The 24,348-nt window shown below is 42.4% G+C and overlaps 1 protein-coding gene and 1 long non-coding RNA gene across 3 annotated transcripts in view; one reads left to right on the forward strand and one right to left on the reverse strand.

The window, feature by feature from the left end:
* Positions 1-24,348, reverse strand: part of LRRC3B (leucine rich repeat containing 3B) — a 402,453-nt gene that overhangs the window by 221,496 nt on the left and 156,609 nt on the right. The window lies entirely within an intron of this gene.
* LOC128329806 (uncharacterized) overlaps positions 786-24,348 on the forward strand; it is a 36,734-nt gene continuing 13,171 nt past the window's right edge. The window contains exon 1 of the long non-coding RNA XR_008309797.1: positions 786-905. This is a non-coding gene — a long non-coding RNA (uncharacterized LOC128329806). The remainder of the gene's footprint in view (positions 906-24,348) is intronic.

Raw genomic sequence — 24,348 nt, forward strand, 5'->3', positions numbered from 1 at the left:
GTTCTTCTCCCCCCGCCCCCACGCCTGGCTTTCTGGCTGGCCAGCCTGCCCGCTTCTTCTCCCCCATCGCCCACTTCTCCCCCTCCCCCACTTTCTGGATGGCGGGCTGGCCGGCCTGCTTCTTCTCCCTCCTTTCCCCCCATGCTTTAGGGCTGGTGGGCCAGCTGGCCAGCCGCCCACCATCTCTGCCTGCCCACCCACTCCAGGCAGTGGCCGCCTCCTCCCGGCGGCTGGGCTGGCCCACCTCCTCCTCCTGCTCCCCACTATTTTCTCTCCCATCCCCGTCATTATCCAGGCAGCTGCTTGCAAACTCTTGCGAGAGCTGCCACACATGGGATTAGTGACGAGTACGTTTAACAGAATTACATATATATATACACACACAGATAACATATAACATATATAGATAGATAGTATTTTGAAATGAGGTACATTTCCTAACCATCATGCATTCTTTAGGACAACAGGATAGCCTGGGATGCCAAGTGTCTGGAGGTTGGTGAAAAAGAAAGCTTGTTCACACAGTTATGGGGGGGGGGGGCTAGAAGTTCCTACCCCATTAGCAACACACAAGCAGAACCTCCATTTAGTCCCACAAACCCAGTAAACAGATGAAAAGGCAGCCACGGCAACCATTGTTAAAAACAAGCCGCTGCAAGCCCTGCCCCTTCATGGAAGTTCTTGAAAGGCTCCCCTGCATTCCTAGCATGCTTTGTAATGCCAGCAGACTGGGAAAGCTTCATGATGACAACAGCTGTCCTCTGATTGGCTATGAAGGAGAAGGAGGTGGGCACAGCCCTGAATGGAAGCCACAGCTCTAGATGGTTCCCTTGGGAGGGAAGGGTGTGCTTTGTGCAATGACTGAACAGAAGAGCTGTATGAATTCTCAAGACCAGAGAATAAAGGTAGGAAAGAGCTTTCCTCTCTTCCACCTTCATTTAAAAGCAGGATATAAAAGCTGGGTTACCCTGCTTGGAAACAGCTGGGCTGGAGGGATTTACATGAGTTCTCACACTCATGCCAAACAAGGGAGCCCAGCTTCTACCCTGATTTTAACAGTTGTGTGATCCGGCCTAGTACTTTTCAAGGTAAGATCAATGTTACTGACAGACACAGTGGTGCCACCGTGCCATAGTACTGGGGAAGGGAACTACAATTGTCCTTTTAAACTGTGCTGTTTCTCCCCTTCCTGCCACCACCTAGTCTACCAACAGTCTATCAATAATTATTAGTCTGGTGGCTATAGGCCAACTCCAGCCTCAACTCTAAATACTAGTTGCTGGGGAGCAACAGCAGGAGAGAGGGCAAGCCCCCAGCTCTTGCCTGTGGGCTTCTTGAGGGCATTTAGTGAAACAGGATGCTGGGCAGGGTGGGCCATGGGACTGAGCCCACAGGGCTGTTCTTATGTAGTAATCTATACTGGGAAGGCAGCTGAATAAACTTCTCCTCCTGGTTGGATTGGCAAACACAACGACATGGTCTCTAGCATCCATTAGAAACCATTTCAGATGAATACTTGGTGAGAATCTAGGATTTTGCATGGGTAAGGAGTGCCAGCCAAGCAAATTACATTTAAATTAAGGATGCTGGAATAATGTGAATGGAGAGATTTATCAGGTGAAACATCCTGCAATACCCATGCCAATAAAAACTCCAACTTGCTAAATTTCCAGGTATCAGGCAGCAGTAAAATGTATAGGAGACCTATACCACCACCACCCCACCAAAAAGCATCCCTAGCAGTGATAAGAGAAAGGACCAGTCACCGTGACAGCCCCGTTGAAAAGGCATCTCACTTGTTGATATCCACGTAGAGTTGATATAACAAGATAAAATAGTCAATTATCTGACTTAAATTAGATGTCATGCTTAAAAAAAAACCCACCACAGGCACAATTCACTCTGACAGTCTAAAAGGTTTACTTTTAGAGTGTCTGAGAGTAAGAATGACCCCCCTTGAGTGGAGTCCATGTCCTCTGAATCAATCTTCTGGGCATACCTCCTGATTAGAAGGCAAGCACTGAGCAGCTGCAGATACAGAGACACCACGCAGCCTCCTCTGATGATCAGTCATTCTGCTGCATCTCTGCATTGGAAGAGTTTGAATGAGTGGCTGCAACATCACCTGAGGTGGTAAAACTATTTGATCCCAGCAGAGGCTGATGTGAAGGAAGCACAGTGAGAGCTTTTGAGGGAAAGGGTGGGCACTTTCAACTCACATGAACTTTAATTATTTAATAATCAAATTTCTCACAACACATTCACAGCTCTCTTCAGCACCCTGTTTGGGAATTACTGCTTTATGTTATCAAATTAGGAAGCAGGATAGATAGTAGAGTGAGCAAATGACTCATGCATAGACCATGAAGAAGAAAAAGAAAACACTTTTGTTTCTCAACTTCTGGATGTGCTAGCTAAAAAAGAAATCTTAGAAGGCCAACCTGAACAGGGTGAAAGTAAAGGAAAAAGATGAGAAGGAAAAGGAGAAATGGTAGGGTAGACAGAGGTGCAGTTGGGTAATTTTAGACCCTGGACCTTATATGCACAAGCTGGCAAACCCCTCTTCAATTTTGGGGTCTGCTCTGAGAGCCCAAAAAGCCAAATTGAGGCCTGTGTCTGGAGGTTTGTTACTGCAAAAGACAACTAGGATGTGAGCTTTTGATTTTGCTGAACTACAGTAACCAAAGGCAATTGTTTATATCTATCCAAGGCCTAAGATTTGTTTTTGCACTGTACTTGTCAAGTGATAAGCATGAAACTAAGTCTGAGTACGTGCTTAAATGCTGAGAGTAATCATATTATGTGCTGAGAATCATATTTGGAAACCACATTTTAGATAGCATGTACCTACATATTTTAGGGGTACATTATTTTCACTCAGTAACTGCTGAATTGCTTGCATGCTGACATGTTTATTTCTTTGAATAACATTACTTGGAACTGAAAGGCACCAACTGGCACCACAGACTGGTCAAGCTGTGCATAAATTGTTGTAATGTTTTAAACTTTTTGTTTTTGTTTTAACTAATGCTTTATTTTCTGTTTTTATTTTGTTGTAAACAACCCAGAGATGTAAGTTTTGGGCAGTATAAAATATGTCTAATAAATAATAAATGAATAAAATAAAATAAAATAAACAGGATTGCTGCCATCTGGATTTGTAAACAAGCCAGGCCTGGGACCTACTATGTCAATGATGGGAGATAAAAAATGTTTACATTAAGGATGGTGACATAGAAAGAATTGATGTGACTGTTTTTTATTTGAGATATGACAAGGAGGCTAAGGAGAGGTTATAAAACTGACCTGCCCCTCCCTCACAAGTGGGGTATGATCTGACAGGAGAGAGACACCAAAGAGGAAAGAACAGAGTCATGTAGAGCTAGCATGGGAAGGAAAGCAGCTCAGACCCCAGGGAGATGGGTGTCTGCCCTGATTGGGGAGGAACATCCTCTGCCCCTTGGGTTGAGATGGGGATCCAGCCTGTGCTTCCTAGCCATTCCTGGGCTTCTCACCTAAGCTGCTTGGACAGCTTCCGGCCCTTCTGGCGTTTCTCCAAGGCCTCCTGAGACTACAAACGACTGACCGGTAAATTGCTTATCTACTAGAAGCCTTCAGTCCAGCCCTTTTCAGAACTAACATATCTTTCTCATCTTGTCTCCTCTCCTTTCAATCTCTGTCTTCTCTGCTTCCCAGGAGGGCTGCTCTCAGCCCGTTAGCTGGCCTAACAGCATTCTGCCTCGGCCTGCGCTCCGCGTTGCCATCTTCCCTCCTCCTCAATCCCTCCGCCTCTCATTCCCCTTGTCTTAATTGGCTCATATTTCTCTACGTCAGTAATGAGCTCTCTTCTCCCCCTCCTTTCTCTCTCTTGTCCTCTAGGCTCATAGACTATGAGTGGCTTTCTGCTTTCTGTTTGAGCAACCTTGGATTGTTTGGGAACAAACTGGGGATAACTGACATTGCTAAGCTTCATTTAGCTGCATTAAAGAGGGGGAAAGGTGATCTTAAAAACTGCTTGTATTCAATAAACTGCCTGCAAAAGTAGGAGGGAATGCCTTTTGCTGTTAGAGCCGGGCTGTGAGATTGTTTTGGTTTGTTGCTAAGAGGCAGAAGAGATAAACTACTGCCTGCTCTGGGCAGAACTGATTTTAGCAGTTGTGCACTATGACAAAGGGGACTGCTTTAAAGCTGTTTTTAGCTGTTATTGAAATACTACACTACAAAGAGAACATGCATCTGATTAAGTTTACTGCAAGTTTATTGCTCACCTGCAATCATTAGCCTTTAAAATAAAGAATTCATTTAAACAATCAGCTTGTGTAGACATTTCTACACCCCGCTCCTCCTGATTGCTCCATGATCTCAGTTCGAACTGGTGCAGCCAATCGGATTGGCTGAGAATAGGAGGGGCACGGCAGCCTTATCTTATCAGACCTAAAGACTTTTGGAGTCCCAAGCACATTTTAAATGCAACCATACCACCTGGGACAGACTAAAAAGGATTTGGGGACCCCCAGGGAGCATGGAGACCCTGGGCTTCAGCCCGCAAGTCCAGGGGTAAGAGCACCTCTGAGGGTAGAAACAAGTTTAAAGGATGTTCAAGCAAGCTAACAAATTTCTATGGCTTCTGTTTTAGATTTTTTTCTATTGTAGAATCATTAAGGTTGAGGCCAAACATAACTGGGCCAAATTCTCTGATGACTGAATTCTTTTTGTGATATTCTACAAGCAGGCAGTCAAGCTGCCTTCAAAAAATGTTTCTTAGTAATATCTTGAATATAAGGTTCATAGTATTCCCTGGGTTACCTGAGACCAACACAGTGAATAGGGAAACAAACAAACTCTTTATATTCCACAGCCAAATTTTAATATCTGTCCCCTCAGACAAGCATGTAATAACATGACAGAAAAAAGGTTCAGGCAATTATGTTCAAAACAGAATTTAAAAAGGGAAAGATTCACAAATATCTAACTTCACTTTGGACGCTCTGACAACATAACAGAAAATATTCAGTGCACATATCTCCCCCTCAAGAGATATTGGCATGTTCCTTACCTCATGTACTTCACATCAAAGAGCTGGAAGACAAAAAATAAATAAAAGGAAGCCATAGTGAAAAAAATAACCAAGCATGATATCTTTCTTCCTGACTATAAAAATCCCCAGTTATTGAAGTGTCTTGAGGGATGCTATAAACCTTGGGATAATTGGGCTTTGAGGCAATCAAGAGTATCGGTTTTGCTTTTTTCACCTGAGCTGAGGTTAATGGAAAGTGTACTACTCCGTGCCAAACCTGCACAACACCTGCGACTTGTCTTGTCTACACTAAAAATACCAGGAATAACGCTAAAATGAAGTGTCCCATTTAAAAGTCAAACTTACAAATAAATATGGATGAAAGGCTTGTGAAATAGAGATTGTGACCATTGGTGGCCCCTATTATTTCCTAGTGACAATCCCTTCCTTCCCTCCACATGACATCATAGCTAAGGAAAACTGGGCCAGTTTATCTCTTCTGTTTGTTAAGGATGTTCTGATGAAGTAGACTCTAGTCCACAGAAGTAAACTGATGAAGTAAACTCCAGCACTATTCAGTCTTTATTCAAACTGGGTACAGTGTAGAGAGATACAGGGGAATGGAAGCACATTCACCAGTCAGTCTCCCTGATCTGTTGTAGCTCTATCTCCAAGTTGTCTCCAGAGGTGGCTAATAAACAAGAGAGAGAAATTCATCCAGTTTTCTTCAATGCCTCTTAGTCTTTAAGATACCACAAGACTCTTTGTTTTCTTATATTTTATACATTTGGGGCTTGCATAGATGTGTCACAAATCTATGGCTGCCCCATCCAGTCCCCATTGTTACAAAAACAAATATCCTGTGCCCAGAGCATTACATCATACATCAGATGAAGTGGATTCTAGCCCACAAAAGTTGATGCCCCAATAAATCTGTTAGTCTTTAAGGAGACACAAGAATTTTTACTGGGGAGGAGAGCAGCCCTTGTGGTAGCAAGCATGAATTGTCCTCTTTGCTAAGCAGGGTCCACCCTGGCTTGCATTTGAATGGGAGATTACATGTGAGCAATGCAAGATATTTCTCTTATATGAGGCTGCCCTGGGAAGAGCATCTGCATATAGGGATGTGCATAAAACTGGGCTTTATGGTTCAGTTCTAATTAGACCCAAACTCAAACTGGTTCTACTTGTTCAGATTCTTAACTGTTAGAATTGGTCCATGGTTTGGTTCAAATTAGAATCCCCTAGAACCGGTTATATAATGTTATCCATAGGGAATAATGGGGTTCAAACTGGCCCATTATTCCCTATGGGTAGCACCCAGGGGTGCCAAAGTGGGATGTGTGGTAGGCACCTATGGATGACAACTACCACCCAAGTTTCAAAGCAATCGATCAAAGGGGCAATTTTTAAAGATTTTTTAAAAGACCACAGATGCTTGCAACCGCAACTGACAGATGAGCAGAAAAACAGGGTTAGGAGAGTGTTCACTCTCCTAAACCTGTTTTGAGGGGAGGCTACTTAGGCAGTTTTGTCGCCATGGTGCCCCCATGATTCTGGCAGTTCACATGCATGTGCAAAACCGGTTTTGCACGCATGTTTAAATAGCTTCATTTTTTGATAGTGTGAATGAACTCAATAGTTCAGCTGTGCATACTTGAGTTTGTGCAGTAGGGAATGGGGTTCAGGCATTGTGCCAAAGTCTTCATAGGAAAGCAGATATCTGAAGGAAATAAGAGAGGAGCCATCTTGTAGATGTTCCAGGAGGTAGTTCCAAACATAAGTCACAGAAACCTTCAGCCACTTGAGAGCAGTAAAGCAGAGAAGCCAAAGTCATGGGCAGGAGTGCAACAAGATAAGAGATGTGAGAGACAGGGAGAAACAAGGTCATGGAGGGTTGCGCAGGTTAGGACAAATACCTTATGCTGGATTGAGAAGCAGACTTTTAAAAACAGATTTAAGAAGATAGGTGTTGTGGTCGGAATGATGAAAGAGATGAATAGTTTTAGCAGCAGAATGCTAGGAGGAGGTAAGATCTTTTTCACACAAGAATGTCATGAGAACATTTAAGAATATCCCTGTGTGTCAGGCAGGGGGGAATCTCATAATTATATGCTGCTTATATTGAGTCAGGCATCTCCAGATGTCAGTTTACATTCTGGGAAATTTATAGTGCCAAGTTTGAATTCTGCTAAACAATGAGGTAAGGGCTCTTCAGCTGCTGCGCCTTACAAAATCCTTCTGTCTGTTCTAGCACCATCCAATTTCCTTCTGCTGCACAAGCCATCAAACTCTTGCTGCAAGGGTGATCAACATCTCATGTGTATCTATTCAAGTTATTAATAACACTTATTCTCATCCACCAGTCAAAACAGGAAAACACCAAAGTCTAATATAGTGGAAGTTCCCTTCTTCCCTTTTGGCAGCCATTACAGGCTTCGCAGCTTCTAGTTCTTCTAGACTGTTCTCATTTTTTAGTCACTTGCTACAAAGATCATTTTATTCAGGTTTCAGGCCAGAGTTTGGTACTGAAACTGCTTATGAAGCATATTAGATTTGTAGGCACAATGTGCCTGGAATTGGACAGATACAGACACTATTAATTCTTCTAACTACTTCTGGACCATGGATTTGGGGCAAGCATATGGGACAATGCTTTACAATGGTTCCGTTCCTACTTACTAGTCTGTCTCAGACTAGTATTAAGTGACTCCTGTTATACCCCTTGGGAATTGTCCTGAAAGGTTCTCCAGGGTTCTGTTCTGTATTTCCTTGATCCAGTGCCTAGAGACCATTATCAGTTAGATCAAGGGTCCCTGACCTTGGAGCCCCAGAAGTTCCTGCAACTGCAACAGATAGAGAAGGAAATTTGGGTGGTTTTATTCGAAAATCCATCAAATGGAGCCTCTTCTCTTGATAGGCCTACATGGTTCTATCTCTTTTTAAAAACCAGGAAAGTGGCTAAGACTATATTCTCCTGAAATGATAAGGGATTAGCTTTGCAGCCATTTATTTTCACTTGTTGACAGCGGTGTAGCAAACATGAGAGGCATGGGGCCTCATTCTGGTGGTATACAGAACCCCTTCCTGGTGGCATGCGTACTCACATGCACACACACCCCACCCCTGCTCACCCATCACCTCCACCACTTGTTTACCACTGTCTCCACCGCTTATAAATTCTTCCTCCTTCTGGCCTGGGAGCAGGAGCACGCAGTCCGATAGATGATAGAGGTTTTAACAGTCCAAGATCCTCCCCAGTAGACTGGCTCTCTCATGAGAGTGTTAGCCCCCCGGCGGCAAGCCACCACAGGGACAGGAATGTGATTTGGTCTCCATGGACTGCTTTGCCGGGGTGATCAATTGCAAGAACATCCTGGGTCACAGGGGCAAGGATCCTTTGCCCTCCCTCATATGTATATCCCCTCCTAGGAAGTCATCGTGTTCCCTTCCTGGAGTATTGCCCCTTAGCACCCAACACTGCCAGCAATTGTGCTTGTGTGAGACTGTTTTGTAGCAGGTCAGAGGTGCAGCAAGGGCAGCTGTGCAATCGCAATCAGAAACAGGGATTGCATGGCATGGCATTTAAAGGGATTTAATTGTCATTTCCCTGCCGCGGGCGGGCGGACCATTCTGAAGAGGCACGGTCACGCTTGGCATGCCCCCTTGGAGATCATAGCCGATGGCTGCCACCCTGGAGGCATGCTGACTCCTTGCCCACAGTCTGGCCACGCAAGCACTACAGAGCTTGCTGGGATGTGGCCTCGGTGGGCCAGGAAGAGGGCGGGGCTCCCCTGCCCTGAAAAAGGAGGTTGTCAGACCACAGTTGGACGAGTGTCTGCAATGTGATTCATGTTTTGAAAATTTAACCACCGTTTGGCAACCTCCAGTTCTGTGTTATGTGAGAATGCAGCCAATGAAAATCCAGGGCTAAGTTCCCTGTTTTCATATAATTGCAAGCATGATCAATAGACTAGGTTCTCATTCTCTTATTCAGAAAAACAAAAGACTCATCCCAAATTTGGCTTACAGCAAGGATTACATTAGAGCATAAAAAAGCCCAAGATGTCTAATCCTTGCTGGCAGGCTAAATTCCTCCTTAGCTATCTGCCACACACAACAGCAGTAACATGTTAGTATCTGGTAGCATTGCCCTTACATTAGCTTCTCTTTTTTGCTCACACTGCTTAATTATCCAGTGTTTATGTTGGCATAAATCCACTAAAAATTAAAAAGAAATCTGCTTCATGTACACATTATTACAGGAGGATTTAAATAAATCATTGAATGCAGGAAGGACATTATTTCCCAGTAAGTCAGAAGACTTGGGCAAAACTGAAGCAAAATTAAATAATATGAAATATATTTCTATGGTCCATTCTCAACAAGCTAAATGGGGCACTGGTGAAAGATGGACCTCCCATTCTACCCAAATTTATAAAACTGCAGGAGAAAACCCTGATGGAAAGCACCTGGAATGCTCTGTCAAAAGTTATCATGCATTGAAATTAATAGTAATTACTGAATTCTGGGATCATGAAATAGTCTACAAGAAAATGACTTAAGGAAAATATCCAGTAAAGGATCATGCTATCACCTTTCGCTAGAGTATTCTATCATGTGTGAGAGAGGGACAGTATTTGTACAGAGGGCATGTGAAACTAAATTCAGTACTTTTTGTATTTGTAACTCTTCCTGCTTGTTTCAAAGCAAACTTTCATTTCCAAAAGAATATGTCCTTAACAAGATCAGTATAAAACAACATTTTAATACAGCCTTGACTGATGGCAATATTTATTATTATTTTATTTATTTATTTATTCGATTTTTATACCGCCCTTCCACAAATGGCTCAGGGTGGTTTACATTAAAACAAAACAATTAAAATCTATTAAAAGTTAAAAACAGACTATAAAACACCTTAAAGCAATCAACAGTTTAAAAATTCAAAACAGTTTAAAACCCTTGAAAACCAGGTTACAAGAAGTTAAAAACATTTACAACAATTTAAAAACCCTGGAGTGCCAGGCCAAACAGATAGGTTTTGAAGGCTCTCCTGAAGGCAAATAATGAATTCAAATTACATATTTCTGCATGGAGTGCATTCCACAGCCCAGGAGCAGCTACAGAGAAGGCCCGCCTCTGAGTCACCAACAGATATACTGGTGGTAACTGGAGACGGACCTCCTCAGATGACTTTAACGTGCTGTGGGAAGAAGAAGGCGCTCTCTGAGGTAACCTGGACCTAAGCTGTTCAGGACTTTAAACGTAATAACCAGCACTTTGCATTTTTCCTGGAAACATATTGGCAGCCGGTGCAACTGTTCCAAAACAGGCACAATATGGTCTTTCCGAGTTGCCCCAGAGACCAATCTGGCTCTCGCATTTTGAACTAACTGAATTTTCTGAACTACGTACAAAGGCAGCCCCACGTAGAGCGCATTGCAATAGTCAAGCCAGGAGGTTACCAGCTGATGCACCACTATTTGGTGGTCACACACTTCAAGGAATGGATGCAGCTGTTGAATCAGCCGAAGATGATAGAAAGCACTCCTGGCCGAAGCCTCCACCTGAGATACCAGGGTGAGGCCTGGGTCCAGGAGTACTCCCAAGCTCCATACCTGCTGCTTCCGGGGGAGTGTAACCCCATCCAGCACATGAATATCTAACTCATCCCTCAGATTCTAAACCCCCACAATGAGTACCTCCATCTTGCGTGGCTTCAGTTTCAATTTGTTATCCCTCTTCCAGCCTATTACTGCCTGTAGGCAGGCATTTAGGGGATGAATGCCATTTCCTGATGCTGCAGATGAAAAGGAGAAGTGGAATTGGGTGTCATCAGCATACTGATAACACCCAGCACCAAATCTCTGATGACCTCACCCAGCGTTTCATGTAGATATTAAAAAGCATTGGTGACAGAATGGAGTCCGGAGGGACTCCATATAACAGCTCCCATTTTGAGGAGCAATTTTCACCAAGCTCCACTATCTGGAATTTACCCAAGAGATAGGAGCAGAACCACTGCAAATCAGTGCCCCCTATCACCAACTCCCCCAGGCGATCCAGAAGGATACCATGGTCGATGATATCGAACACCGTTGAGAGATCCAGAAGAACCACCATAGTCACACTCCCTCTGCCAATTTCCCGGTAGAGGTCATCCATCAGGCCAGCCAAGGCTGTCTCAACCCCATAGCCAGCTCTAAAGCCAGTTTAAAATGGGTCTAGATAATCATTTTCCTAACAAACTGCCTGGAACTGGTCAGCCACCACCCTCTCTATCACCTTGCCCAACCAAGGGATATTGGAGACTGGCCTATAATTATTCATTACTAAGGGGTACAGGGAAGGCTTCTTGAGAAGCAGTCTAACCATTGCCTCCTTCAAACAAGGAAGCACCCTACCCTCCCTCAGCAATGCATTAATAATGTTAACTAGGCCACCCCCAACAATCTCCCTGCTAGATAGAATAGAAGCAGTTAAGTCAGGCAAGGATCCAGAAAACAAGTGGTAGGCCGCACTGCCCCAAGCAGCTTGTCCACATCCTCAGGAGTCACAGATTGAAACTGATCTAACCTAATACTGGAAGAGGGATTGCTGGACACCTCCTTCACAGACCTTGAAGAAATACTGGAGTCCAAGTCAGCCCAATTACAGGAGATTTTTTCCGCAAAGAACCCATTAAAAGCGTCACAGCAGAACAGACATAAACAAGAAAAAAAATTATTACTTCAAATTTCATTCAAGGATTAATCTAATTGGACGGAGGTGCTTCATTAACCTGATTAGAATGTACATTATCAATAAAATTGAAGGTTAAGTGATTCCTGAATACAACTTAATATATTGTCACAGCTGATGTGAGTGGCAAAGAGTGTTTTTACCTTATTTAATATATTTCAGGGTTTTGTTTACTGTGACTCTGGAGCAATTCAGAAGCTTTCGATTTTCATATCACCAACATGACAAGAAACTACAAATGCTTGGGGAAGCGGGGGGCACGTTTGGAACATAATTGCGGATATCACAGTTCATATGGCAGAATGCAGCAATAACATATTTTCATCCCACAAATTAAGCTTTCCCTCCTCAAAACAATTTAATATTTATAGGCATTTTGACAGACTAATGAGTAGATAGCTACATTTGCATAGGAGGACAAGCACTCATCTCTAGATGAAAGAGCAGCACTGAGTGATGAAACATTAAAGAAAAACAAACATGCCATGTAAGTTTTGATTATATCATTCTGTTGTCAAGGAAGATGGAAGCAGCACAGTGGTCACGTTAGGCAGGCAGCACACTGATCAGAGAGGCTTTGAAACTGTCACCCACATCTGAAAAACTACATTTTGAGATTTGGGCAGGAATAATTAAGATTAAATGCAATTTGTGTTTTGTTGTTGTTAACACAAGATGAAGCTTTGAAGAGCTCACCTAAAATTGTTCATGTAGTTTTAAGACATTCATTAAACAGGAAGGTTGATGGGCAGATATTTTGATGCTAAAATGTAGCAAGCAAGAATATCCAGTGGTTTCTGAAAATGATGAAAAATCACAACCCCTGCTAACTGGGCAAAGACACACTTTAAAAAGTGGTGATTTCCATAGATTTAGAAGGGGAAGAGCAATGGTTTCTGTTCATTCCAGCATAGCATTCATCCCATTGCCTGTTGCTGGTATGGTGTGTGTTTGGATTGTGAGATCTTATGGGCTGGGGACTATCTTCTAATTCCTTTTACTATATAAACCATTTTGGGCCAGTTCAGATGATACTTTCAATGCTGATTTGTAACTAATTTTAAAATGAGTGGTTGCATATATTATGCAAAAAAGGAAAAACACTGTGGATTGGCTGACATCTAACAAGGCACACATGTTAAGAGGGTCTGCAGGGACACAGCAGTAGCCTTCACCCAACACTTCCAGTCTTTCTCCATGCCTGCTGTTTTGCAAGGAGACTAAAACCGCATTGAGATTGTTCTTAATGAAAGGCAGTATAAAATAAATAAATAAATAATACAGAACCCAGGATATTAGCTACTGCATTTAGCTTTTTTGCTGCAGGAATTCCATTACCAGGGTGCAGAAATTTTAATTTTAAAAAAAATCTGCATCCAATATAAATAAATAAATAAATAAATATTGGATGCATATAAAATCTATTTGCAACTGAGCCTGTGAAGAAGACACTATTTTATTTCTCCTGAGGAAGATTTTTAAATCAAAATGCATCTGGCAGAACAAACCACTACCTGGTGCACCCTAGGGGTTTTCCTCCTTCAGATTGTTGCTCAGCCATGAAAGGCCTTCAGCAAGCCTGTCTTTTATCCTTAGCTCCCAATCTGAAAACTTGGACTATTAAGCACCTCTCACAAGACTGTCATAGAAGTGAATGACTGAATTACTATTAACAAGTAAGCCCATAAAAAAGCACTATGTCAATGATGGATGATCTGTTCTTCTTCAGATCTTGTCCTTATGAAGCCAAGGTTAAACTATTTACATTTTAGTGTATTGTAAACACAAGACAACTTGACCTAGTAATTAGCCTATTTAGAGTCTTAATTAAACATCTCATTTCCTACCTCATGATGTTGAGCTTGTAGATATACAGCTGTTGCCCTGCCCTCTGACAAAATTCCTAAAACAGATCCCAAGAGCAGAATTACAGCTTTGAAGGATAAACTTTAGCAACTGCCTTTTCCAATATTCCCAATTACTGTCTAAATTATTAGGCATCTTTGACAACAGCACACAAATATTGACTTGAGCCATCAGGAACTCTACAGTCCATTCAAAACCTTTTTTTTTCCCTTTTTTGGGGGGGGGTTACATAGCCCCAAGTACATAGCCCTCTACATATACTCTAACAAAGGCCTGTTCGCACCTTTTAGCAAGATGCTAGTTGTGCTTGATGATACAAATATCAAACTGGTGATACACCAATATTTTTGTGTGCATGTCTGTGTGTGTATGTGTGTGCTTGTACGCCCGTGTAGCTCAGTGGTAGGTGTCTGCTTTGCATACAGAAGGTCTCAGTTCCAAACACTAGCATCTGCAGGTAGGGCTAAGAAAGATTCCTGCCTGAAACCTTGGGGAGCCATTGCCAGTCAGTGTAGACAATACTGAACTAGATGTATCAGTGCTCTGACTCAGTATAAAGTAGCTTCCTCTTCTCCTATTTTAATGCAAAGTACAAGTATATATATGTTAAGGCCGCCCCCCCACAACACACACACTCTTATTCAAATAAATAAATAAATAAATAAAATGTGCTAAAGCTCATCTGCCATGCATGCTGACAGGGCCTTCTCAGTGATTGCCCCCAGAATGTGCATTGCTCTCCGTTGGGAAATTTGTGCTGTCTTTCCCACCTTGTTCTTCCACAGCAATTAAATACCGCTCTCTTGCTGCAGATCTTTAGAGGACAGAGATAATTTTATAGACCACGGTGCCTGTGATGTACAATCTGTCTTTATGATTAACTTCTGCTGTGTTTGTTGACTGACACCAGATTTTTAAAAAGTGGGTGCTAGGGGAGAAGCGCTGCTAATGCTGCTGCTGAGTTCCTGACTAAAGCAGCATTTTTAATTAGGCTACTGAATTTAACTTTATTTTCAATTGTTTTAATTTTGTTTTAATGTATGTTGTACCTTGTAAATCGCACAGAGATTTGAGTTTTGGGTGGCATATAAATATATTAAATAAATAAATAAATAAGTAAATAAATAATGAACCACTGGCACTTACATGGGGGAAGGGAGGGAACAAATTCCAGTGACCTTGCCTTCTGCCAGAAGCACTGTGCCACTCCAAAATAAGTCTCTGAGGGTTGCAAGGAATGCTTCTGGGGGAAGGAGAAATTTTGTCTCCCTGCACAATTGCCTGTGCTGTGTTAATTGACATCTTCTGCAGCACTGACACTGCTCACCAAGCCAATGGTTAATTTGGATGTTAGACATTGACTGGTTTGTTAGTCACTTATGGTTGTATTTTTCGTTCAATATTTTAATACTTATTTTCTGTAATATTTTGATTTTTTTTAATGTTTACCCTGCCATGTGACCAGTTAGGAAAGCCAGTATAATTTGTCATGCTCTTAATGTTTGTTAGGCCATTTCTCCCCCTGCTATTTTTTTCTCAGGCATCCTTTGCAGCTGCAACAAACAATATTAGAAGACAGGCCCGGATAAATGTCTAAAAAGATCAAATAGAAGTATCTTAAAAATCACTCTGTGGGCTGTTTTTAATTGTTTTTATTCTGTGAAAGTGTTTTAATAGTTTTTATTTGTTTTTATTCTGTAATTTGAATTGGGTACACCACCTAGAGATGTATATATCAGGTGATACATAAATATTATAAACAAACAAACAAATAAATAAATAAATAGGATGACTGAATTGGGTTGATACTGAAAAAATGGAATTACTCACTATATGTTTGGCATACCATTGAAGTTTAGCCATGTTCAAGGGATTTCTCTCTCTAATGAGATACTGAAGAGAGTTTTGAGAATTTCATCACTGATGAATAATTTAGACCTAGTAATCCATGTGCTTCTCCTTTTCATGTTGTGAATTAGCCATGCAGATTATTATGTTGCAAAAGTTGTTTTTAAACGCTACTCAAACTTTTATTTAGAGAGAATTTCATCTGCTAGGGATGTGCGTTTCATTTCGGATACAAAACGTTTTGTGCACAAAACAGGCCATTTCAGCTGTTTTGTAGCCAAAACAAAATGTCCCTGTTTTGGATACAAAACGTTTTGTTGTTTCGGCTGTTTTGGAACTCCATTTTGCAATCACGAAAAATCTTTCTCCTTCAGTCTCCATTTTGAGTTTTGACATCTATTTGAATTTCCGGCCCTTCCAGCCCGCAGATTGGCCAGTGAAAGCATGGGCTGCTCTGCTGGCAATTGCCTCCTTATTCCTTTTAAGGACATTTAAGGGCAAATTTAACCCTCATTGGCCAGTGGGGCAGTGTGCACACTGTGTGGGGCAGTATGCATTTCACTGTTGTTGTTTTACAATGTTGTGTGTAGATCAATTGCATTTCGGGTGGGGGGGATGTGGATGTGCATGACCTTTGGAAATCTGCCTGGTTTTTTCCAAAGCTCTGCTGTTGTTGATATGTGATGTTGAGGTTATTTGGGGTGGATCTGGGGCAGAAGAGTGGGTCAGGTGGTAGTGCCCCAATGGGTGCCTGCTGCCATCTAGATTCCAAAGGAATTAGGGAAAGGACTGATTTTTAAAGAATTTCTGAAGTTGACATGTCTTGGGGGCAGATTTGGGGCAGAAAGGGGGCCTGAGGGGCAAAATAGTGGGGTTGGGTGGCAGTGCCCCAAGGAGTGCCTGCAACAACCCAGATTCCAAAGGAATAGGGCAAACGGCTGATTTCTTAGGAATTGTTGAAGTTTATGTGTCTTTAATGTTTCCCCCCCTAGGGAATAATGGAGGTTTCAGCAGACCCATAACTCCACCTGGGGGGCACTGGGGTGGCCGGGAGCAAGTGGTGGTATAGTGCACATAGGGTGCCAACCACCCCCATGGGTTGCTAACCCATGGGGTGCTGGGTTCTGTTGTTTCTGAGGTGTTTTGAGTGTAGATTCTCTGGTAGCACATGAGACTTTCAACGACAAACCATGAATCCACTCTCATATGCTACCAGAGAATCTACACTCAAAACAAGTCAGAAACAACAAAACCCAGTTGCTAACCCATGGGGGTGGTTGGCACCCTATGTGCTCTACACCACCACTCGCTCTGGGCCACCCTGGTGCCCCCCAAGTGCAGTTATGGGGCAGAATTATGGAGGTCCATCATTCCCTATGGGGAAGAAACTCCATTAAATCTTTAAAAATCAGCCCTCTGCTCAATTCCTTTGAAATAATTCTGGCAGCTTCCTTGCTCCCACTGGGCACTACCACCCACCCTACTCTGCTCTGGGCCACCCCTTTCCCCTCAACATGAAGCTATACTTTTTTCTGAAACCTCCATTCTTCCCTATGGGAAAAATCTTATACTTCAAAAATTCACCAAAAATCAGCCCTTTGCCCAATTCCTCTGAAATTTGAGTGGCAGTTTCCACCCATTGGGCACTATCACCCCCACCCACTACTTTTCCCCTGGGGCCATTTTCTAAAATCCAAAACGTTTCGGATTCAGATTTTGCAATTTCGAACAAAGAACAAAATGGGGGTGTTTTGGATTCGGGCCAAAAACAAAACAGAAAAAAAACCAAAACGCACAACCCTATTATCTGCAAGATGTGGAAGATGAATGAGAAAGAATTATAAAGCACTTCACACGTTATGGAAGTATTACATGAATGTTTTAATTAAATTAATTTAAGAATATCCAGCAGTTGGGGGGGTTTTCAGTTTCAGGGGTGAGCTGTAGGCAGCCCTCTTGTGCCTATATGTACCAATTGGAGCCTTTTCCCCAGTTCAAACAGCAGGCATGGGAAGGCCCAATCAGGTGAAGGCAGAAGGTTAACCCCTCCCACCACATGCCTCAGTCCTGATCTGTGGGGAGAGGGCCCAATGTGGCTGCTTACTATTGAATTAAAAAAAGCATGGGAGCCGCAATACTGTGCTTAAAGTAACATCTAGTTTGACCCCTAGAGGTCTGCACTTGTACAAGAACATATCGGACAAATTGCCAATAGAGTACACACAGAACAGTCAGAGCTGTGCACTCTTTTTACAAAGTTGAAATCCCGCCTATCAGCTATTTGGTGAGGAAATATCCTGCAGTGAGAGCACACCATTTGGTCTCTTGATTACTTCTGAGACTGGGAAAAGTGAAGGAAAGATTCAGGCTGAGAAGGATAATAAAGAGCCAAGCATCTCACATAAATATCATTTTTGGACAACTCCTTGATCAGACTCTAGAACAAAGATTCCTACCTGCTACAAATGAGCCTCTTCCATTTTGAAGATTACTCTAATCCAAGCTTGCAGAGGTGTCAGTCTTGAGATTCTCAATGCTTCTTTCTATTGAGTACCAGGGAATCAGCTAATGAAACTTTGTAGCATGTGTGATGTGATAGGTTGCAAGTGAGTGTTGCTTCTGCGATTCTCTGAGGCCTCAAAGCTGCCTCTCTAGCACCCCAATAAGTAAATTAAGGAGTACATCAAATGGTTGCCTTCTTAGATTTTCTTAGGAACTGGCAAAATGACAGTCAGAATAGTATGTGTATGTACAAAGAGCTAAGAAGAATATTCATTTGTGTCACAGTCTCTCAATTCTCTTCACTGCTTCCAGGCATGTAGCTTCCTCCAGTGACAAGGCTGACCACAACTCTGATCACGCATGCCACTGCTATTGACAATGACAAATCTTTCCCCAGCATAGAAGTGTCTTAAATAGATTATCTACAGAAGTTGGCAGACATTCCATTCCCTGCCCTGTCAATCAAGCCTAAAATGCTGCATCCAAATAGCATGGGATTATTTTGCCCATGTAAAATCACCTTTCATGGCAAGTGAGTCAAGAGCTACAAAGTGTGTCTGATTTTGCCTTCTTTTTTTCATCAGGATTAAAATGCCTCTCCTGGCTTCATTTTTCTTTGAATGTACTTTGTATAATTGTGGTGTTGTTGAAAATCCACTTTAAAATTAAACACTCAGCTGGCAAATGATAAATATGAAAATGTCCTGCTCAAAATGTATGATTCTTGGGGGTGGAACTCTGCTTTCATCCCACCCACTCAAAACACTCATATGCTCAGAAAACAATATGATGGAACCCGTCCCCCCCCCCGCCCCCTGCTTTTAAAAGCAATTTTTTAAAATGAAAATGTCATTTTTGAATTCTACCTGTCTCTAGAAAAGCAGACTGAGAATCTCATACACCTTAGGGCAGTTCACATGATCTGCATTAAGGTAGGAGAAGCCTCCTACCCTGATTTGGTAGCTGGGTCCACTACTGATTTTTGATCATGTGACAGATAAAAAGAAGGTTAGAGGTAGGGTTCTTGATCATCAGTCAAGCCTCACCTGGGTAGGATGATTTTTCTGCCTACCTTGTTCAGAAGTTGGGGGCGGAATCTGGCTAGGGCATGCTCATTCTGTGCAGCTGGGGCTTGACTAACAATCAAGTTCCCTGCCTCTGACCTTGTTTTTATCTATCACCCAGCTCCCAAATCGGGAAGGGAGGTTTATCATCCGGCCCTATTGTCCCAGTCCTAAGTGGTGGGATTTTAAAATAATCATCAACTTGTCCTTTGGTCTAGAAATCACTTGTACAAGCCTGTCAAATGGAAATGACCAAAACATTTGGCTCACCTGTGACCCACCCATACCTTTGACGTGATCAACTCTGCCAGTCTAAAAGCAAGCAATATGGCTTTATTAGGACCAACGAAGATAGCACAACTGAGTGATCACTTTTAGAGGGCTAGCCATGTGAGTCTGTAAGCAGCAGCAACGTGTCGTGTGGCACCTTAAAGACTAAGCAACTATTGCAGCATAACCTTGTGCTGACTGCAGTCCACTTCATCAGATGTGTGAAGTGTTATCATCAGTTGTCGGGGTTACATGGATATAGAGGAAAAGGAAGCGGGTGGAGGTTAAATGGTCATGCAAGAGGTACAGTCTGTGACATATCTATGGCTGGCATGCAAACAAAGTGTGTGTGTTTTGAGGGCCTGTGGGCATGGAGCAGTTCTCCTCCAGTCCTCTAACACAAGTGTTGTTGCATCAGAGCCCTAACACTGAGTGTTACCTGTGCTCCAGAAGCAGATCAGTTCCATGGTTCCAATTGTACAGAATGCTTCCAGAGCAAGGGCAGCATTCAGAAGTATTAGGGCTCTGGTGCAACAACATGTATTCTAGAGGGCTGGGGGAGTTGTGTGAGGGTGCCTGCTGCATACCAGCAGAGCTCTGAAGTATGCACGCTTCGTGAGCATGTCATCCTGTGTGAATAAGATAAGCAGTGACAATTCATAACAGCAGTAATTGTTGATGACAAAATCCTCCCAGCTCAATTAATCCCGTGATAGTACAGGAATCCATAATCCCAGTCCGAAAATGTAGGAATGGAATAAAACAAAATAGCAAATGAGCTTTCAAGTTCTCCAGAACTCTTCATCAGTCTGCATATTAAGCAAAAGAGAGAAAAAGTTGGGCATGGTGGAAAAGCCCTAAGGTTTGCATTTCATAACTTCTACCTTAAGCTGGATACAAACATGGTGTAATTTGAGCAGTAGACTGCTGTGACTGCTGTTTTTTATTCAAACATTTAAAAAAAAAATCTTTTTTCCTGGAACTGAGCTCAGATCTAACAAGTTCTTCATGTGTGCCGAAGCCTAGCAGTGACTGGCTGGTGCCTGTGCAACGTTCTTCCCCGTCTGAGCAGTTTCCCCACCCAAACTTATTTAAAATTTACTGTTACGTTTTTTAAAAAAGAAATGAATTTTCCATTGAATAATTTGCAAGCAATACTTAAAATATTTAAAATGTAATACTTTCAAAATAAACATGAACTGCCCCACTACCACCTAAGTATTTGTGTCCCACAGGGGCAATTTGCCAAACCATACCTCAACACACAGTGTCAATATTCTTTGAAATAATAGTAAAACAGCATGTTTAGAGGAAGTTTGAATGAACTCCCTACCATGCCAATTGGCCAATGAGGCGGGGCCGGGGGGATGTGTGTGCTCCTCCTACACGTATTTTAAAAACCTTTCTATCATCTGAACTGGTATAGGGATTCCAGAATTCCCTGGGGCAAGGGAATGACAGTTAGAGATTCAAATCTCTGTCATATATATTCCCTGGAACTAAACAGTATTTTCCAGTGTGGTGCAGTGTCTGGAATGTTGAACAAGGACTGGGGAGAGCCGAGTTCAAATCCCCATTCAGCCATGAAACTAGCTGGGTGACTCTGGGCCAGTCACTTCTCTCTCAGCCTAACCTACTTCACAGGGTTGTTGTGAGGAGAAACCAAAGTATGTAGTACACCGCTCTGGGCTCCTTGGATATAAATATGATAGATAGATAAATGAATGAATGAATAAAATAAAATAAAATCTCATTTAGGAACATAGGAAGCTGCCATATACTGAGTCAGACTATTGGTCCACCTAGCCCAGTATTGTCTTCACAGACTGGCAGCAGCTTCTCCAAGGCTGCAGGCAAGAATCTCTCTCAGCCCTATCTTGGAGAAGCCAGGGAAGGAACTTGAAACCTTCTGCTCTTCCCAGAGCAGCTCTATTTCTTTTACAATTTAGCTAAGAAGCGGTGGCAGCTAGTACAAAGGAGGGGGGGCAGCAGAAAATGAGCTGCTGATGCAGTGTGTGATGCTCCCATCCCATTCTGCTCTGTCCCGGCTCTCGCTCTCACTCTCTTGTCTCACCCTGCACCAAGCCCAGCAGGCTGGTAATTTGCTCGGTTGGGGATTCAACTCCTCAACTGCCCCGTGGGAGAGTTCAGAGGCTAAATGGGAGCATTACCAGCCCACTGGGTTCAGGGTGAGGCAAGATGAGAGAGGTAGCTGGAGCAGGGCAAAATGGAAGAATCCTGCCCAGCAGCTGCAGCTCATTTTTCACACATACCCCCCACGTGTTTGAACTGGCTACTACTGCCAGGAGATACAAAAACAAAGGGGCTGGATGTTCCGGAATCTAATTTTTGAGCAGGTACTATTATCAACCTTATCTATCCCACACCTTTTCTACAGACTTCTATCCCATAGTGCCCACAGAACACAGCTGTGGCAGGGAGGGAGGGAGGTCACGTGCCACATAAACTTCCCTAGGCACCATAAAAGCAGAGGTGGCAACAATTCCTAGCAAAGAGTAATAGCAGACAGCACCAGCTGTCAGCTCGTAGAAGATAGCATCTTTTCTCTCATTAGCGTGGAGCAGGCATCAATTGGTAGAAATGTACAATCCGGTTTATTTCTGTAAATGCCTTTGACCTTAGCTAATTTTCGTCCATAAGGCTGACCTCACGTTGCTACAACAAATCTTTTCTTAATAATTCCTTTTGATAAAAGGAAAAGGGTGTCCCGCTCCTGGTGAAGGTCAGTCCACTCTGTAGTGAAAGCACAACTTAATGGCTATTGATTGGGGATGTCCAGCTTTTCCTTTACTTCTCTATGATGTCTGGCACTTCTGGAATAAATCAGTGGCATGAAGAGTGTTAGATTTTTTTTCTTCCTTCGCAAGGAGGAGATTGTGATGGGAAGAATGAGAAAAAGCAGACCAGGCTGGGACAGCCAACTCTAAATTCTGACCTACACTCTATTTAAATGAGATCCTTTGAAGTGTTTTTTCTAAAAATGCACTGTGACATTTATGTAATGGTGGAACAAGGGTGGGTTTTTTAAAATTATTATTACTGTTATGTTAGCCTGGAGAGGCACATCAAACAAAACTGGAATAAACAACTCTAATGAAATAATTCTGTCTAAATCGAAGGGGATTTTTAATAATACCTCATGCCTGGGCTATGCATGTTAGAAGCAAAAAAAAAAAAAGGAAGAAAAGTGTAAAAGAAAATGAAAAAGCTTGGACAAAGACTGACCCAGCATTTTTATACCTATACCATTTTTCAGTGGAATAATTTTACTAACACTCTATGAAAATTGCAGAACATCACAAATTAAGACAGAACCATAGTATTGGTGTACCATATGCCTACAATTTGCCAGTTCTTTTTCAGCACAGTACAAAATACTAGGACTGTGCACGTTCTGAAAATTCAGATTCTACCTGATTTGATTTCAACAATTATGAGTTTGGATTCTATGTTCTCTGGTGATGTCGGATATCAGATCAGATTCAGAACTCGAATCCAAATTCCATCTTAAATTTGGATTTCCCCCCATAGAGATCAATGGGGAAATCGGGGGGAAATTACCAAAAATGAACGGTTAGCCCTAGAGCCTTGAAACTTATCACACATGTGGAGAAGAAGGTAAGGGCCCCCTGTACTGAATTTGGAGAGATTTGATTGATTCTGAGTTTAAGTGAATTTGGGGGGGGGGAATTAAAACAAATGGCTTAGAATTATGAAATCTGGCTTGTTTCAAGGTAGAACTTTACAAAAACCTCTGAAATTGAAGACCCTCTTTGGACCATCATTTGACCATTGTGTGCAAGAATCTGTTCTTTGCCTTCATGAAAAAGGGTATGTGAGCCAGCGTGGTGTAGTGGTTAGAGTGCCGGACTAGGACCAGGAGACCCGAGTTCAAATCCCCATTCAGCCATGATACTAGCTGGGTGACTCTGGGCCAGTCGCTTCTCTCTCAGCCTAACCTACTTCACAGGGTTGTTGTGAGGAGAAACTCAAGTATGTAGTACACCGCTCTGGGCTCCTTGGAGGAAGAGTGGGATATAAATGTAAACATCATCATCATCATCATCATCATCATCATCAATAAAATAACAACATGCCCCCTTTTCCCCTTTTATATTTCCAAAATAGATGGGCATACATTTATGAAATCTGGCAAACATGAAGTCCACATTGGCAGGATTTTTATTTTTTTTAAAGCTATGGGTGACTCCTCTGATTTTTGGTAAATTAAAAAAAAAAACCAATAAAAAATGGTGAAATCTGGCTTGTTTCAAGCCAGAACTTTACAAAAGTTCTGGATTTGAAGCCCCTCCTTGGACCATAATCCCACTCCAGTGTGGACGGAAAAGGATATCACTTTGATTTTTTTTAAAATTAATTTTTTCTTCCCCATTGCAGGAACAGGACTTCACACTTTTTAATCCCTTACTGGCTAGAACAGAAAGTGAGGAATTCTTTCTAACCACAAAAACAGAAACCTTCCCAGTGTTTTCACTTTTAATGGCCGTGTATTTCTAGAAGCAGAAATACAGAAATTAATATAAAATCAAAGGTACTTTTTCCTCCACATGGGGGTGGTATGATGGTCCCAGGGAGGGATTCAGATTCAGAACTTTCTGTGAAGTTCTGTCTTGCAACAAGCCAGGTATCTGATAACTGGTAATCCAGATTTCTGGAAGTCCTCAGGGAGTAGGGACACAACTTTTCCAAAGAATTGCAGGACTAACGCCTTTGACAGTTGACTCCTAGGTGGGGAGACAGCAATCTTTCTGTCTTTTTCTGCTAAAATTAGAGGCTTTCTCCAGCTAAAATTGGAGGCTTCATCCTGTGCCTAACATGAGGCCAGGTGAGAAACCAAAGGGACTCTCTCCACCCAGGACACCTGATTATGCCAATTAATTCTCCCCTCCCTTCCAGGCATCAAGCCTGAGCACCAGCTACACTCACAATCCCAGAACTATACAGCTTTAAAACAGCCAATGTAAAGCCAGTCATCAGTTCCTAAATGTTTGAATA

This window comes from Hemicordylus capensis, chromosome 6, assembly GCF_027244095.1.
Source record: "Hemicordylus capensis ecotype Gifberg chromosome 6, rHemCap1.1.pri, whole genome shotgun sequence".
Taxonomy (NCBI): domain Eukaryota; kingdom Metazoa; phylum Chordata; class Lepidosauria; order Squamata; family Cordylidae; genus Hemicordylus; species Hemicordylus capensis.